Genomic DNA, 18,685 nt, shown 5'->3' with positions numbered 1-18,685 from the left:
TGTATTTTTCAACAAACGTTATCAATAAATGATATTCAACTTTAGTTTTACCAGATAAGTACTATTCAAGGTGAGTCAAATAATATGTTTCTTGAATAAAAGGTAAGTAAATTCCTAAGACAGCAAAAAAAAATATCACTTTAAACAACTGGTACATTGTTTCCATGGTTACACTGCAAAGTAACAATTAATCCCAATTTTTCTTATGTTATCGGTGTTGCAAGGTCCTAAGTATATATATGTGCCAGTCATGAAATTTATTGTTTTTCCTGAAGATAGTAGCATTAACCCAATCTTAGCAACACATTTTGGATGGTAACACTGTGTTACCATGGCAACCATGAAAGTTTTTTTTAGAATAATATTGCCAATACCTAATTACTTAAGGTCAAATATTTTTATTGTTTTTTCTTAGGTTGTTGATTGAGTTTGATCATTTGACACCCATCATTAGTGAATATTGAGCGTTTTTCTGCATTTTTCAGCATCTAAAATGTATTCCAAATGTACCCATGGTTACCACTTACTAAGAGATAAATTCTAAATAGTTTCTTTATAGCATAAGTGGCAACAAGGTCTCAGGTTTTGGGGAGAATGGTTTGTTTGTTATTCTTATTCTTTATTAAGGCTTGATAAAGATTCAAAGTAGCTGAAAATCTCAATTTTTTCAAATTTTCTGGCTGTTACCATGGCAACCAAGACACATAGCAACAAAATTTTATTTGATATATGTTTCTGGTGTCAAGTTGTAATAATGGGCAAAGTTTCATCAAAATCGGTGACCATGCGTGGCAAAGAAGTTTAAGTGGTTACAGAGAATCGCTATTAAATTATCGTCTTCTTTTAAAAATGAGAATGTCACATAAATTATCTGTTTGCAATCTCTTGAAATTTAAATCAACAGACCCTCACTTTATTATTTATAATTTAATTGTAGAAATCATCTTTATAATAGTATATTCCCATTAAATAATATTCAAGTAGTTCTACAAAACTTTTGCATCTTTTGAATGTGTTTACGTATGATCGATGTTTAGGGCACTGAATCATTTTGTGATCAATTTCATCATCTTCAAAAGTTCGTGCTGAATAATTTTATTTACTAATATCCTTAATCTATACCAATTGCTTTTGAAGAAATGATAAAATTGAATTACTAAATTCAGGTGATCAAAATCGTGAAGGTTAGATGGATTGATTGGAATGATTGATTGTTATTTTGTTTTACGTCCCATTCGAGAATTTTTCACTAATATAGAGACGTCACCAATTACCAGCGAAGGGCTTGAAATTTAGACCTTTACTCGGCACTCGGGGCCATTGAGAAGTGAGGGTTCTTTAACGTGCCAAGGCCTACAGAGAATCAGGTCTTCGGTTTTTAAAGTCCCATCTGAAAGACCATTGACTTTCACTTTTAGTGCCAGGCGCTTGGCGAAGGAACAGTCACTACTTATATTTATTTTTTAGGTTTGACGCGGCACTGCGAACAAGAATCGAACCCGGGCCTCCCGATATAGGCTAGCTGGAAATAATTGGAATAAATATGTAAGAAACGAATATCTGTACAATATTAAACTAGATACCAACAGCAATAAGAAACACGTTTTAAATGATTAACTTATGGTGGACTTTGGGACTTTAAGTAGCGTTGTTATTCATATTTTCAAAACTTATATTATGAGTATTATAGGTATATCTGATGATGCGAAAGCCTCTTAGGATCAATCTATGGAGAAATTTTTTAAAAAGGCGTTATTACCCTTTCTAAAAGTCGTTATTACGTCTTTCGAAAAGGCATTATTACGCCTTTCCAAAAGGCGTTATTACGCCTTTTAGAAAGGCGTAATAACGCCTTTTCGCGTTATTACGCCTTTTGCGTTATAACTCCTTTTAAATTTTTTTCTCTCCATAGATTGATTCTTATAGGTTTTCGTATATTAGGGCCCCTAAGCGTACTCAATGAAATTTAAATTTTATGAGAAAGTTGAGAAAAGATACATAACTCCTAGTCTGTCCACTTCCTGTCCACTTGTTTTTGACGGTATAAACTTGCAGTCGCAAAGAAAATGCAGGAGAGTATGTCTAATCTACAAGAGTCTGTGATCTTCAAGGAGACACACATCTTTTGTCTAGTGGATCAATTTCCAGGATTTGACAAGCGAAACATAATTCCTTACTTTTAATTTACACCGAATATATCCCTTTGAAATAGAATCGTCAATATTCCTTTTTACATATGTATCAGTATTTGTTTCCATGTTTTTTTTATCCTTAGGGATTCGTCTTTTTTTGTTCATTATTTCAGGTTAATATTTTTGATTAGTTGTTTTGTTATGTCCAATAGTTTGTTTCCTACTCTTTTATGTAAACTTTTTGTGCAAAGAGAGATAAATCCGACGTAAAGCAAACTTGTAAATAAACAACTACCCAACACATTTCTATAATGAAGTACATATTTTTCGTCTTCTTATCATATATTTCAATTGAAATAATAATAATGTACTTAAAAAGTAGCATTTTTGACGTTATCTAATAAGATCATTTGTATTAGGCAATTACTGACATTTAGTTTACTAGACAGAAGACCACACTACATCAATATCCACAATAGAATTGCAAAGCAAATATCAACCTGCTCCATAAAGTATCTTCTTTTTGACTGAAATCAAATCGAATCTGCGTCCAAAAAAAATAAATAAATAAAAAAAATAAATAAATAAAAAAAATGAAATAAAATGAAATAGAGCAAATTTCACTCCAACTGAACGAGCAGGTAAGCTTTATACCTTTCTTCAATTTAATCATAAGATCGTTTTATTGCATGATTCTTGCTTCGGAATTTAATTTACATCTGATATTGAGATAAAATTTAAAAATCTAATTAGAGTCTTTTTATCATACTTGGTTGCTTTTTTTTTAAAAAGAAATTTTGGGAAGTATTTTGCAGATTTCTATCTAGCTTTTTAGATCAAATGCTGTACAGACAGCTAAATTTCATTAAAAAAAATGCTCCTCTGATAGAGAAAGCTAAAAGCAATAATGAAAGTTCTATTTAATTTCTAGTTACATTCAATATTATTACCCTTCTAAGAATAAAAATCAGTCTTAGCATTTTTGATACCCTTTTAGATTCCTACTCATAATGGGTTAAATATTAAATAGTTGAAATAATAAAAAAAAACAAAACAGAACGTCTGTTACTGGGGTGTATTATTTCGAAATTCTCAAAACTAATAAGATACTGTTGCATGTCATTCAGTTAGGATGTTAATCACAGCTTCCGAATCCATTGAAGTTTTACTTACATGGGACACCTCAGACCTGAAAAAATCTGAAAAAATTCTCCACTCACATTCACCGAACTTTTTATTTTAAACAACTTTCACAGTTAATACGTCACTCGCATGTTCAAACTGTACCGATCTAACCACTTGTAAACTTCTGGTAGCATAGCATTCATAAATGTTAAACTAACCATATCAGAGTTGGGGGAGTTGGAGACAGTAAGATCCCTCTGTAAATGGTTTCTGTCAAAATTGAGGCTTCAACACTGGGGATTGAATCACAAAGAAATGTCCTTTGTGTTCATCATCAGTGTATCCGCCATAAGAATTTCTGAAATTGAAAGAAAACTCGCTGCAGAAAAAAGTTTTATGATAAATTTTCCCGTAGAAATATTCAAACTAACCATAATATTGAAGGTAGGAATAGGAGGTAATTTAGTTTGCCTGAACATAGTTGAAATTGAAAAAAAAAACAAAAAACGCTTGCATGCTTATAATGCTCTTGAATTACTAACTTGACAACATTTATGTAGTCCTTGGAGACCTGGTCTTCCAAAAAACTATTTGAATTTAGATGGGCAGTAATTGTGCTCCTTTATTAGCCGACATGTTTTTATATTCCCATGAAGCAGAGTTTATTCAAAAACTTCTACAGGAGAAGAAGAAAACACTTACTGTGACCTTCTACCCGACTGATAGATATATCGACGACGTATTATAAACAATAGTTACTTCTATTCATATCTCGACTCGATATATCTCAGTGAACCTTGAAATAAAAGACACCACAAAGTCTGCCTAATCCGTTTGGATGTTTTACTGCTTATTCACGATAAGGGTCAAGTAACAACAATATTGTTTGACAAACGAGATGACTTCAGCTTTTCCGTCGTCAACTTGTCCTTATTTATGTAGTAATATCCCGCTAATGCCTGCATATGGTGTTGACATCTCCCAACTTATTCGATACTTAAGCGCAAGCTAGGAATAGGATCAATTTTTAAACCGATGCAGGCTACTGTCAGATAAGTTGATTTTACAGGAATTTCAACAACCTCGTTTCACGTCAGCTTTTCGTAAATTCTATGGTCGTTATAATGACCTTGTTAGCAAATATAACCTATCATTGAGACGTAATTTGGATGACGTATTTCATACCAATAGTTAGATTTTTATACTGAATTTGTCTGCATAATGTTCCGTTTACCTGATCAATACATAGGGCTTACGGCGGGTGTGACCGGAGAACAGGGGATGCTCCTCCTAGGCACCTGATCCCTGGAATTTCCTGGGGTCCGTGTTTTGTGCCCTCTTCACATAGTTGTATTGTTTATAGATTTTTTTTTAGATCGACCATTGTTTCGTTATCTTCAGTCAATCTAATCATACGTAATGAAGCTTTCTCAATAGCTCAGATCGCCGAATCCTTTGGTTCTTAATAGTTAAATTAATCATTTTTCACTAATGTATACATTATGGAGAAGATACTTTCAATTCAACATTTTGATATATCGACGATATTTTATCAATTAACAATAGTTTTTTTTTCATTTATATGTCACTCGATATATCCCATAATGATTGAACTCGAAATACAGGACTCAACAAAGTCTGATACATCTGCTTCATACTTGGATAATTTACTGATTATAGAGGTTAAAAGCCACCTAATTATTAAAATATATGAAAAACGGATGACTTCAGCTTTTCCATCCTTATCTTTCCCTACTCATCTAGTAATATTCCCAATTTCCTGCATATAGAGTTTATGTTTATCAACTTATTTGTTATTCAAAGGCATGTTTTGAGTAAGTTTAATTCTTGACTGACAAGTTTCCCACCAATTGTTAAGCTATTGTTTTATACCACTTTGACTAAGGATTAATCCTTTACAAGATCAATACAGAGGGCTCACGGCGGGTGTGACCGGTCGACAGGGAATGCTTACTCCTCTTAGGCACTCTTATCTCTGGTGTTGACAGGCGTCCCTTTTTACCCTGTTCACGATTCGTATTCTTTACTGAATGAAATATGAAGATAACGAACAGTATTCAATCTCGAAAGTCCAATGAAACGATACAAAATTGGAGCAAAGCAAACACGGACCTCAAAATTTAGAGGACGGATCAGGTGCCATGGAGGAGTGAGCATCCCCTGCCGACCGGTCACACCCGCTGTGTGCTCCTTGTCATGATCGAGAAAAAAAACCCCAGAAAAATGCGTAGACAGTTCAGTGTATAAATGATGACCAACAATTAGTATGGTCGCACTCGTGGCGCAGTTGTAGAGCGTCTGCTCTAGAGTCGCGGAGTAAGGAGTTGATCCTTACGTTGCGGGTTCGAATCCCACTGTGGGACTTGAAAACCGGTCCTTCGGATGAGACCGTATAAACCAAAGTCTCGTGTCGCAATAGGTGCTGACACGAAAAAGATCCCTCACTGCTAAATGGCCCTGAGTGCCGAGTATCGGTCAAAATTTGCAGCTTTCCATCGGTAAGTGGTGGCGTCTCGATATGAGTGAAAAATTATCGAGAGGAACGTCAAACAACAAACAAAAACAAACAATTAGTATGAAAAACGTCAGTCAGCATTTAACTCAATGATAGGTTGTATGTGCTGACAAGGTCATTGCGAAATGATGACTTCAAACAAGACTTCTGATATCCTTGTTTCATCAACTTGTTTGTCAATAGCTTGCCTCGTTTTAGAAATTGTTCCTACGAAGAGATGCTCTTGCGTATCGAATCAACCGAGAGACGTAAACCCCATATGCAGGTGGTATGGATATATCGCTACATAAGTAAGGGAAGTTGACGATTGAAAAGTTGAAGTCATTACGTTTATCAGAAAGCTTTGTTGTTAGGTTACCATTAACATCTTTTCTAGTGAAATATCTAAATATGAAACAGATGTGTCAGAATCTATGGTGTCTTTTATTTCAAGCTCACTGGGATATATAGAGTCGACATATGAATGGAAGTAACTATTGTTAATTGATAATACATCGTCGATATATCGAAATGTGGAGTTGAAGGCCACAACAAGTGTTTTCTTCTTCTCATGTAGAAGTTTTTGAATAAATTTTGCTTCAAATGAATACAAAAATAGGTCTGCTAATGGGGGGGGGGGCGCAATTGGTACCAATGGGAATTCCAACAGATTGTTGGAAGAGCTGATCTCCAAAAACTACATAGATATTGTCAATCAGAAACTCAAACATCTTTTTAATATCAACTTCAGATTACTTGTGTGTACAATCAGAGTGCTTTTTAACAAAATAATTTTGCAAATGTCCAATGACAAGGTAAGTATACTTACGAGTTCCATTTTTATTGAAAAAGCAGCTGTCTATGATGTCAAAAAGCCTGGAGTTCAATTTATCGTGGGGAATGGTTGTATAAAGTGTTGAAAATTCTTACGTTTTGATGCTATTGATTTTAGTATGACCGTGCAAAATGCATATTTTATTAATTTATAATTGGACATGTCAATCAAAGTAAAATAAATGTTATATAAAACGTTAGTTAGAGTAGGGAGTTAGTAAGAAACAGATCTAGAGCTAGAGAAAAGATACATTTAGGTTAAGTAATGTCCGTAAAAGCCGTAACGTTTACCTCATTGTCATAAGGTCTATCTGTCTGTTTATCTAATTAATATAGCGAGTTTCCCCATATATATTGTACGGAGTGAAGAGTAACTGATTCCCCAGATTGTTATTATATATTTTATTAACTTTAATAAATGTGGGAAATATTGCGAGTGTTGAGCTAATTCCCTAGTAATCGCCAAGTCGTAGAGACAGCACAGCGGTTATAATAGTAAAATTTTGTGATTTCAAATTTTCCAAAAGTTCTTTGGAGTTTTTAAGCATCCACATCTGATTTACACCACTTCTCGAATATACTGTTTTACAGTACTCCTGAAGTTTCTCCTTCATTACAGTAAATATTTTAGTGAGGAGTAAAGAAAGAGGCTTGGTAGGACATTTACTGAAACTCGCTATGTATCCTAAACTTCATAAAAAATCCTCACAAAATTTGTGAGGATTTTTATGACGTTTAGGAATCCAGTAAAAGTATGGTAATTCAAATTCATTTTTGATTGTTGGGAATATCAAAAAATACCTAAAACGGACATATAATTTTGAAGAATTCTCTCCTTAGAAAGGGAGCTTTGGGTGTAAGTTGGATTTCCACCTGTAGAATTAAATCCTAGTTTCTCTAAAATACAATTCAAATAATGAACCTTACAAACAAAGACTATGTTATTATCAGCTTTGTCAGCTGGGGCCAGTACATACTGATCGTGTAATCTATCTAATTCCTTTTTCACTTCTGAATTATTAAAGACAGAAGGAAAAATAATGTTCATACAGCCCCTCAATCGCTTAATGCGAGATATCGACATCCATCTGAAGCTCTTAATCCATTCTGACAAAGTGTCAAGATCTTCTTTTTCGTTTTTGGCCCATCGCCTGGCGTAATCTTCCACAGAATTCATAAGATTTATAAAATTATGACGCCAGTTGAAAAACGGTGTTCCCTAAATTTTGGCCCTTTTAAAATAAGGGATTTAAGAGAGATTGAATTTGAGAGATTGATAAGATTTTTAAGTGTTTGTTATCTTCGCCTTCTACATTAATAGAAACGAAATTACATGTCGTTATGATGATCTGAACTGGAAGCAAATGGGATAACTCAATATATATATTAATCTAGTATATACTTTCTTTCACCGTTTTACCACCCTTGATTGCAGAAAGGATATACTCTTTGAAATTTGCAATGCTTTATTTAAAAGAAAAAAAATAATTCATTGTCCCCATGTCAAATAGATGTCTAATTTACGCTCTTTATAAAACCTTATTTTCTTGTGAGGAAAAAAGCACCCACAAAAATGTAGTCAATCATAAGCTATATTTAATCCTTGTTTTAATGACTGTCAGCTTACGTTACAAACACCAGAACTCTTGAAGTAGAAACAGTGTAATTTTGAATAAATAGAGGGTAATTATCATGGAGCTTTTGACATGTACAAACATTGCTTCAGTGGCTGTGTTGTGTTAGGCGCGAACCTGATCAATAGGGAATTAGTGGATTGTCATTAGGTCAATGGTTCGATTGTGTTAGCATGTCATCATCACCCCCATCTGTCACTTTTCTAACCGTCAACAATTTTAGAACTGGTACAAGCTTCTGATAATATAAAATTCATAATATATAACTTTATGTATTTGATATCTTTTGTGATTTGCTAAAGCAGTTTTATGGCGTTTGCACTTAGGAAAAAACCTATAGTTACTTTTTTTTTTAAATTTACTAAATGATTTTTATAAACTGGTATGCATTATGGTCAAATTATCCTAGACCCTAGCTATTAAAGTGATAACTGATACAAGATTATATTTTTTCATGTCTCCAGATATGTCCTTTAATGTTCTAGAATAGTAAGAATAGGAAGAAATTGGTTACCCTGTCGTGAACAAATGTCCATATTTTAATATGACATTCTAATTGTCTTGGGCTATGAGATGGATCGGGTTAATTTAATCAAACAAGCTGGGTCAGAATGACCTGTTGGTTTTGTTGACAACCTTGAAAACCCTGGCTTTGCTATGAACATTTTGCAAGCATTGTAGAAGTATTCTGTGTAATTAATGAAATATATTTGTAAAAGGGTAAAAATTTTATGTCTGGATTTATATTTAATTAACATTGCTTTGAAATAGAACGACAAAACAACCTATTTGTGGATACCTTTTTTGCAGAGTCATTCAAAATAAATGCTTTCATTAATCTTAATGCACATACATTATTTTTATATCCATTCTGACATAGCTTTCTGATTGTATATAAGAAAAAAGTTTCATAAACTGCCCTGTTTTGTGTCAATTTTTTGCATAAGCTAATTAAAATATGATGCCTGTTCCACCATGATAATTAGGAACTGTGAGTTCCCTTGATTTATAGTCATATTATCGGTGATAGGAGACCTACAAGCTCACTTCAAAATAAAACAAAATTGTGAATAAAAAATAAATAGATCCCATTTAGAGGGTCATAAACCTAAATAATATTATATTTAATCAATAAACCTTGCTTTTTCCATGTAATTGACATTTCGTCTCCTTCATTAGAAAAAAATCCAATTAGAAATCCAATATTCTCAAAGTTCATTTGTAGGTTAACTAGTTCTGAATAAGAGGATTTTGAGAGCAGATATAGTCATTCTGTTATGTCAACAAATTTATATGTGTGGACGTAACATTAAATCTCATTGACGTGTATTCATTGCGACTTTAGTGTGTTTATTTTATATTAACTTCAATAACAATATGTTACGTTTTATGTTCGACCACATACGGTAGTAATCTATTAACCTCATGCTTGGAGGTGACGACATCGACTGCATATTATGTGTAAAACTGATCTCCTAACAGGGAGATTTCAAGACTTTGCATTCTTTTGGATAGTCTCTCTCTCTCTCTCTCCCTCTCTAAGTGACATTTTATTTTACTGTTTTGCGATTGATCATAGTAGAAATGAAGTAAAATACATGAAACTCTTTGTGCGCCACATTTTATTCTGATTTTAAAGGTTTCTGTTTCTGATGTATTTGAGGAATTTTTGAACTTACCTGTAAAAATGAAAAGTATATAAGTATTTACTAATCCTTCTCTCCCTCTAACCTGAGTAAAACTAGCTGATTCAGTGTATGAAAAGTAATTAAATATTAAAATTTTTTTTATTGCTATACATGTATTTTAATTATTAGGGAGTCAGTTAAAATCTTAAACGTTTATTTTTATGTTAGCATTTAATATGCATCATTGTCATATAAAGCTAAGTATTGAATATCTTATGAGTCGATTCGTGGTATTGATTTTAAACTGTATCTTGTATAAATTGTTTACTGTTTCACAAACATTTAGCTGATTAGTTACCATTATAAAGAAATACTGTTATTCTTCTATTATGATTGTAAACATTTTAATCATCAACCTTGGGCAGATTTCAAGTAAAATTACACATTATCGTATTCCTTTGAGTTGCGTAATATTTTGCAATCGGTTCAATAGTCAATGTTATAAAGAAATATTAAATTACATCCACAGAAAGTCCATGTCTGAATTAAAAAACATAAAATGATATTCATCAAAAAATATATATTTGTCCCCAAATCCCCTAAGACATAGTTTTTAAACCGTATGTTGGCGTGTAACATCCGGTGATATTGTTGACTGATAATCCAATTCTCTAATTTTCAGAGGGAATGTGGTTGTTTTTTCGCGTTAATGGCAATGAATGGCCTCTGAAGATTTTCTGTCAATATCGCTTTTATCCAAGAATGTAAAATATAACTATATGAATTCGATCACTGCACACTTGCTTACAAATACCATTTTAATTGAAGAGTTGTTAAAGTACTGTTGCTTGAGAAAATATAATTAACGTGTACTTGTGTTTTAAAGATACAAGATTTAAAAGTTTCGAAATTTAGAAAATTGCCAATGCTTTTTTCATTAATATGGTGTTTTAGTAAGTGCTTATATAACAATTAATAGTCTTAAATGCTTTTTTATGGAACGAATGGTTTGTTTTAAGGTTATTTTATCATGTATACATAATTCAGAAGAAAAAATGTACTTCATTTTTTGCAAAATTTAATGGGACACTATATTAGTTGAGGAAGAGATTAAAATGAACCTGGGAAAATGAACAAAATTTCTAGGATGTTGAAGTTATCTAAGTTATATAAGGATTCTAAAATTATTTTTGGCAGCTCACATCCGACTGCCATTTCAATGATGTCGTTTTTAAAATTGGGTAGTGATATTCTTCCTGATGAGTAAAGGTCTTCCTAACTTTTATTCCCATACCTTAATTAATTGTTTATTATGTCATATTGTAAATTTTGTATGTTCCGAGAAAATTAACAATAAGAGTGGCAGTAAACACAATATTTACAATATGAAAACTGTACACCTTTTAAGACATTTCAATGAATTGATATATATCCAAGATAATCATGGATTCTATTTTAGCTCAATCTTCTATGCATTAGACATTCTAAGATTCCTAACCCAGTTTCCTTATCTTACATCTGATGGCAAGTTCGTAGCTGAATTATTGTGCACGAATGTTAAATATAAAATGTATCGATGCCCATTTATCTGCTTGGTTTGAATGTCTTCTAATCATTCTTGGTTTGTTTGAATAGTATACCGATGTCAGTGTTCTAACCAATCCTAATCTAAACGTTCCTTGTTTAGTAAGGAATGGCACAATTAAATCAAAAGTAGATGGTTTCCTGTCGACCACCTCTACCATCGTTGGTATAAAAGTAAACTTTATCGGACAATGAGTGTTGTACATAAAGGAATGTTAGAGCATGCGTGCTTTATATGTTAATCATCTAACGTTTCTTTTTGAAATGGAGGAAATTGAATGCATATAAGAATATATATATATATATATATATATATATATATATATATATATATATATATATATATATATATATATATATATATATATATATATATATATATATATATATATATATATATATATATTGGAATGTAAAAATCGGTCAATATTTGATATAATCGGTTACTCGGACGATTTTCCGATCGAGTACTCGGGAAAAATGTGTATAAATGTAGAAGTTTGTTGACTTTTTTGAGACCTGTTTACCTCATCGATGTTTTCTTCCGTTTAGGATGCATATACATCAACATCGATTCCAACAAAAAACGATTTTTTCGGTACTTAATTTATGTTTCAAACAAACAAAGAATACATTATCAATTTATACACCAATAATAACAAATGCTTTACAGTTCTTGTTTAGGAAGACAATTTGATCAACGGAAGAGAAGAGCGCAGCTTTGTAATGATTAAACTAGCGAAAGAGAATATCTTTGAGAATGGACCTTGTCGTGATCGGAAGTCGTATATTATTTACATTTTCAAATAAATCTGAAAGTTAAGTATACTAATTTCTCAATATTTACAACTTCAACTACTATGCATAAATTATTCCACGTTTTCAACTAACTGTCCTAGCACACCCAACAAACTAGTCAGTGATTCCTTAAATATATGGTTGTTTCCCCCCGTATACGCTAAATTTACTATGCACAGCTGACTTTTAACCTTTTTTTTAAAAAGGTGACCCTAATTACTGTATAGACATTTCCGGTGATTGGTTTGGTAATTACTGTATATACATGTACACAGCCACAAGCGATAACCGGGTATTAACTGCTGTACGTGACGCTAATAACTGTATAGACATAAACAATGCATATTTAAATCACATTTTTTGATACGTTTTTAAAAGAAATATGAAAAAAATACACATCCGAGTAATCGAGTACTGATTTTAGTATTCGATACTCGGACATTCGATTAAGTGTCAGGTTAACCGGGTACTCGTTGACGTCCAATATAGTTAATCAGTGTTTCATGAAACAGGACGAATATTTGAAAAATTACAGGATGCAGGGCTTGGTAAAATAAACATTAGTATTCCATGCACCATTTAAATGGAACACAAAGTAAAAAAGTCTCTTCCTGAAATTATTTCCTTTAGGTCTGAACAGGCCTTATATGTGCAATTATAAAAGAGAAAAGTATGCCTGGTCGTGTAGATAAAATACAAGTGGGTAAGATTTCAATATTAATCGCCTGAAGTAAAGGGAAATGCATTTTACAAGATAACAAAGCTATATTTTGTTACAAAACAGTGGGTTGACATTGACAGTTTATTGTAAAATCGAGATATTTTCTGCTGTGGAAGAACGTTTATTAAAATCAAATGTTGTTATTGCAATGATTGTCAAGATTGTATACAGTATACATGGTTTGTTGTTTGGTAAGAAAAACATATTTCTACTTGAACGTTTTGAAATGAAAAATTGTTTTCAATGCCAGAGAGAGAGAGATTTTTATATATATCATATAAGGTGGCCCTTTGATTAAACCCAATGGGACATTGTAAACCTTTCAAATGTTACTTTCAAAAATTCTAAGTCTTATTCGATCTTTCGTCTAATTATATAAATTACGTCCACTATCTTACGAAAAATACCCACTTTTTTGAAAAAAAGTTTTTTTTTTAACTACGTAAAATTTTTTGACAGAGTCAATCCGACTAAGCTTGCAACAATGTACTTTTCACTCCAGACAAATGACAATCATATATACATGTAAGACTCATTATTGCGATTGCATTAAGAATATATTTAAAAAAACTTCTACGTGTGAAGTAAAACTCTTCCTCAATTTGACGTACAGATATATCGTTAACATTCCTTCAATTAACATAGTAACTTCCATTCATATATCGACTCAATATATCCCATATGCATACCTAGTCATTGGACATCTGCAGAGCTACTTTGTCAAAAATTAGTACTCTGAAGTTGATATTAAAAGATGATCAGTATTTCATTGACGATATCTACATAGTTTGGAGACCATGCTTTCAAACAATCTTAGAATTTCTAAGGGTACCAATTGTTCCCATTTATTAACAGACCAATTTTTGTATTCTCATTAAACAGAATTTATTCATTAACTTCTACTGAAGACTGAAAAGAAGAAGTCTCTTGACATGGCTTTCAATTAGATATTTAGATAAATCGAGGACTTTTATTATTTAACAATAATAATTTTCATTCATATGTTAATTCTATATATACCTGTATATCACACTGAACTCAAATTAAAGACATAACGAAGTCTGACACAACACCTTCTTATCTGGATATTTTACCATAGAAAGACATTGATGGCAACCTAACAATTAAACTTTACGAAAAACGTGATTTAAACTTTTGTATCATCAAGTACCCTTATTAAGGCAGCAATATACCATTATCACCTGCATAATGGGGTGTACATGTATGTCTGACAGTTGATTCGATACGCAAGAGCATGTTCTTTGTACGAACAATGTCTGAAATGAGGTTGGCTACTGACAAATAAGTTGATGATGCAAGGATATCTACAATCTCATTGAAGTCAATATTTTGAAAAGTCTGTGGTCGATACAATAACCTTGTTTGCAAATACAATCTGACGAATGTTGACAGACGTCTTTCATACATATTGTTTGGCCATTATTTTTATATTGAATGAAAAAAGATAACGAACAGTGATCGACCTTAAAAAAAAATCTACAAACAATAGAAATTTGTGAACAGGTCATAAAACACAGACCCCCAGAAATTCCAGAGATGGGATCAGGTGCCTGAGAGGATTAAGCATCCCCTGTTGTCCAAATGTCCTATGTATTGGTCAGATAGACGGAGGATTCTAAAGTCAAACTTAGTATATAAACAAAGGCCTAACAATTGATATGAAACACCTCCGACATAATACGACCCACTGATACGTTATATTTGCTAATAAGGTCATTATAACGACCATAGAATTTATAAAATGTTGACTTTGAAAGGTTGTTATAATCCCTGTAACATCAACGTAGTCAGTAGCCCGCCTCGGTATAAAAATTAATCATACTCAGAGCATGATCGTAAGTATCGAATAAGTTAGGCGACTTAACACTATATGCAGGTGATAGCAGATAGCAGAACTACATCAATAAGTAGTGATATAGATAATAAAAATTTACAATAGAAAAATTGAAGTCATCTCGTTTGTCATAAAATTTAGTGGTTAGTTGGCCCTTATCGTCTATAGACAGTAAAACACCCAAATATGAAGCAGATGAGGCAGATACTGTGGTGTCTTTTATTTTAAGTCCACTGGGATAAATCGGACCAATGAAAGTAACCATTATAAATTGAAAATACGCGTCATCGATATATTTATCTGAATATCGAGCTGAAGCGTTTTCTTCTTCTCATGTAGAAGTTTTTGAAATAAGTCTGCTTCATAGGAATATAAAAACTGATCGGCTAATAAAGGAACACAATTAGTGCTCATGGAAATTTTTAAAAATTCGTTGGAAAACCTCTTAAGGCTACACAATTGTTGTCAACTCCAGCACAAAAAAGTGTGTTGATGCTCATTCACAAGATACGAGAATTTTTCGAATAAAAAGCAGTTGTCTAAGATATCAAAAAGCCTAGCATTTAATTTATTTTGAGGAAAGGTTGTATGAAAATTTGGTGATTTAATATATTTCTAAAACACTTAAACCATTCTGACATAGCGTACATGTCTCCCATTTCATATTTGGCCCAATGGCTGGCATTATCTTCATGAGAATTCATAATAGAAATGAAGTTCTGTTGCCAATTGAATTGACTACTGGTTTCTGCGTTTACCCTATGATGACAAAGAGCACACAGCCGCTATGACCGGTCTTCAGAGTATGCTTAATTACTTCTCCATAACATCTGATCCCACGTTTGATATTTTTAGAGGTCCGTGTTTGCTCTGTTCACAATTCGTATTGTTCTAACAGACTTTAGATTTCTGTAGTCTGTTCGTTTTCTTCATAAATCATTATTACTAAAAATGAATAGATTAAAAAAATCAGCATTTTCATCTTATATTTATTTCAAAATCTCATTTCATTTTTCTAAAGGTACAACATTTTCCCTTTAGATCTTATTTTCAAAAGATTTGGAGGAAAAAGAGGAAGAAAATTATGATGAATACATGTAAATAACCTCCTTCCAATTTTTATTCGACGTGTAGAATTGATTGGTGTTTATATGCTTATATGAAGGTGTTTTTGCAACCGTAAAAATAAAGGTTAGTAATGGATTCAGGAAATAAATATTATTTTGAACTAAAAGTCGGATAAGAATAATCTGATTAAGCTATTTATACAGAAAATACTTTCATGAAAAGCCTATTCTATGAAGAGAAATTTCATCTCCATTTCTTATGTTATCTCCCATGCATTAGTTGCAATAAATAAAAACTGGTCGATAATCAGAATTGTTTAATTTGACTACAACAAGATGTCATATCTGTAAAAAAAATCGGTAAAATATTTTTTAAAGTTATGCTCTAAGTAGCGTTAGAGGTACAATCAAAGAATTGTTTATAGAAACTTTGATTTATAGAAGTGAAAGACGAATATTAATCGCCCACAATTTGTGAGAAACCAAACGAGACTTAAAATACTAGAATCTATTTCAAATTTTCCCGCCAGATGACTTTTTTGTACTATTTGAGTTTTTCACCTTGAAAAGATGCTATTGAATGTGTCATAAGCTCTACCAAAGCAGATGTAAAAATTTGAAATCATTTTTTATGCATACACTCTCAGCACAATAATCAATTTTATCGAAAAGAATTCTTTCTTGTAATTTAAACTTGCATATCATACTAGGATTTAGTGAAGTTTGATGGATTCGGTTATCTTTTTTTTTACCACTGATTTGTATGTAGAACAGTAGCATTAGAATACAGAGGCTTATTAATGTTCTATAGATCTGTCAAATAGATCTAAATAAAAATGCCGTTTTATGGACATGTTTCAATGACACTCCCCCCCCCCCCCCAAAGTTATTTACATTTCATTGCTGTAGCTCCTTTTCTGAAACAATATATTGAGCACATACAGTGAATATTATGTGACGATTCAGGATAAAGTCATGGATATGATTTTTCTTTTTAAAATTTTCTCTTGACCAAAACTAGTCTATATTGAAACATTTCAATACTTGGGGAGAATATATGAATTTGACTAAATCAGACATTTTAATTGTCATGCATGTAGCTCCCATGCTACTGAAAGTGTTATTTTAAATAAAGTTATAATAAGCCAGGAAAAGCGCAAATATGGAATTCAAAATTTCAGACCATAAAAAACACACACTTAATTTTGACGAACTACATACGAGAGTCATTCAAAAATTATGTAGACAGTATCGCTCTAGATCTTCATGATATTGTTTTTTTTTTTCAAGTGCAAAAAAAAAAGCAAAAAAAAAAAAAAAAAAAAACAACAACAAACAAACAAACAAACAAACAAACAAAACAAATCAAAAAACAAACAAACAAACAAACAAACAAACAAACAAACAAACAAACAATTACTTTGTCGTTGTGTGAAGTTTCATTTCATTTGATTGAATAATACTAATGTTACTTAATTTTAAATTCAACTTGTTTTATCACCACGGTGCTGTAACGTCAAACAGAACGTCGTGAATGTTACTCAAATGCTCTCTCTCTCTCTGTCATTTCTCACCGTTTGTAGCGCCTTATTAACTCATTCAAAAGGTCTCCATAATACTTGACACTAGTTTGCTAACATTTGTTCGAGTAGCTTAAGTTAGTTTGCCAAATTCTTTATTGCGCAACTCTGCTTTTATAAGTTCCACATGAAAGAAGCTGCTTATCGCTTTCCATGACGTTACTAAATCTTTTGACCAGATTTTGAATGAAAATCTTTTCCCTCACAGACTGTCCAATTCAGTTTGTCTTTATCATTAATATACAAATGCAAGACTCACTTCTGATATATTTCCTGGTTTCTCCAGCATCTTCAGAATTTGTTTAGAGAAACACAATTATATCGCTACTGGCTGCTCCATGGCGTCCTTTAACGTCACCTTTTTTCGCTTTTTTTCACTACCTGTCTTCTGAAATTGATTTCTCTCTAACGAAGCAATTTATTACATTACAATTTGGTACTTAAAATTAAGATTTCGTTTAAGTGCCATTTGTTAGATATATAACTATAGACATGATTAAGTGTATTGTTAGAGAATTGTTAAATTTTGACCCATGCCCGGTAACCCTATTTTTGCAGTTTTAAATTTCAAATTATTTGGATATTCATCAAGATATAGTTGATTTTTTAAATTCAAAATACATGGATATATTGTTAAATTATGTCTACAAAAATTGGATTATAATATGATGTCAAATAAAAATGCTATATCAAAAGTCTAGGAACTTATTGAATGACCTCGTATAAGTTCTAATGAAAAAGAAAAGATTCATAACCAAAACATAAAATTAAAGAAATAGAAGCGTTAAATTTCTATTTAATTATTATGCATTGTTATAAAACATCAGTATTGTAATGATTTGTCGAACAGTTACATGTAGGCATTACTTTTGACTATCATATGCTTATAATATATCATGTTTCATGCACAGTGTTATTTATTAGGAATTAAATTCTGCATTTAAATCTGATAAAATTAAATAATATTTCTAGAGTTTCATTTTAATTAACATAGAATTATCGTTTTTTAATAGTGTGTAAGAACTTTTGCTTTAATCGGCAACAACAAGCATTCTTTATGAAATTTAAAGTTTCTTATAAATAAAAGCTTTTTAGTGATTCTTCAAATCTTTTCTAAATAACATACCACCGGTTATTGGCCACTACTGTTTAAATTGATGTTTCTCCGTCCAGTTCATCAGGACAGATAGGAATAAGAAAACAGTTATTTAT

This window comes from Saccostrea echinata, unplaced genomic scaffold (genome assembly GCF_033153115.1).
Source record: "Saccostrea echinata isolate AGI-Se365-2 ecotype Australia unplaced genomic scaffold, CSIRO_AGI_Sech_v1 ptg000054l, whole genome shotgun sequence".
NCBI lineage: Eukaryota > Metazoa > Mollusca > Bivalvia > Ostreida > Ostreidae > Saccostrea > Saccostrea echinata.
Note: the sequence above shows the minus strand (reverse complement) of the source record.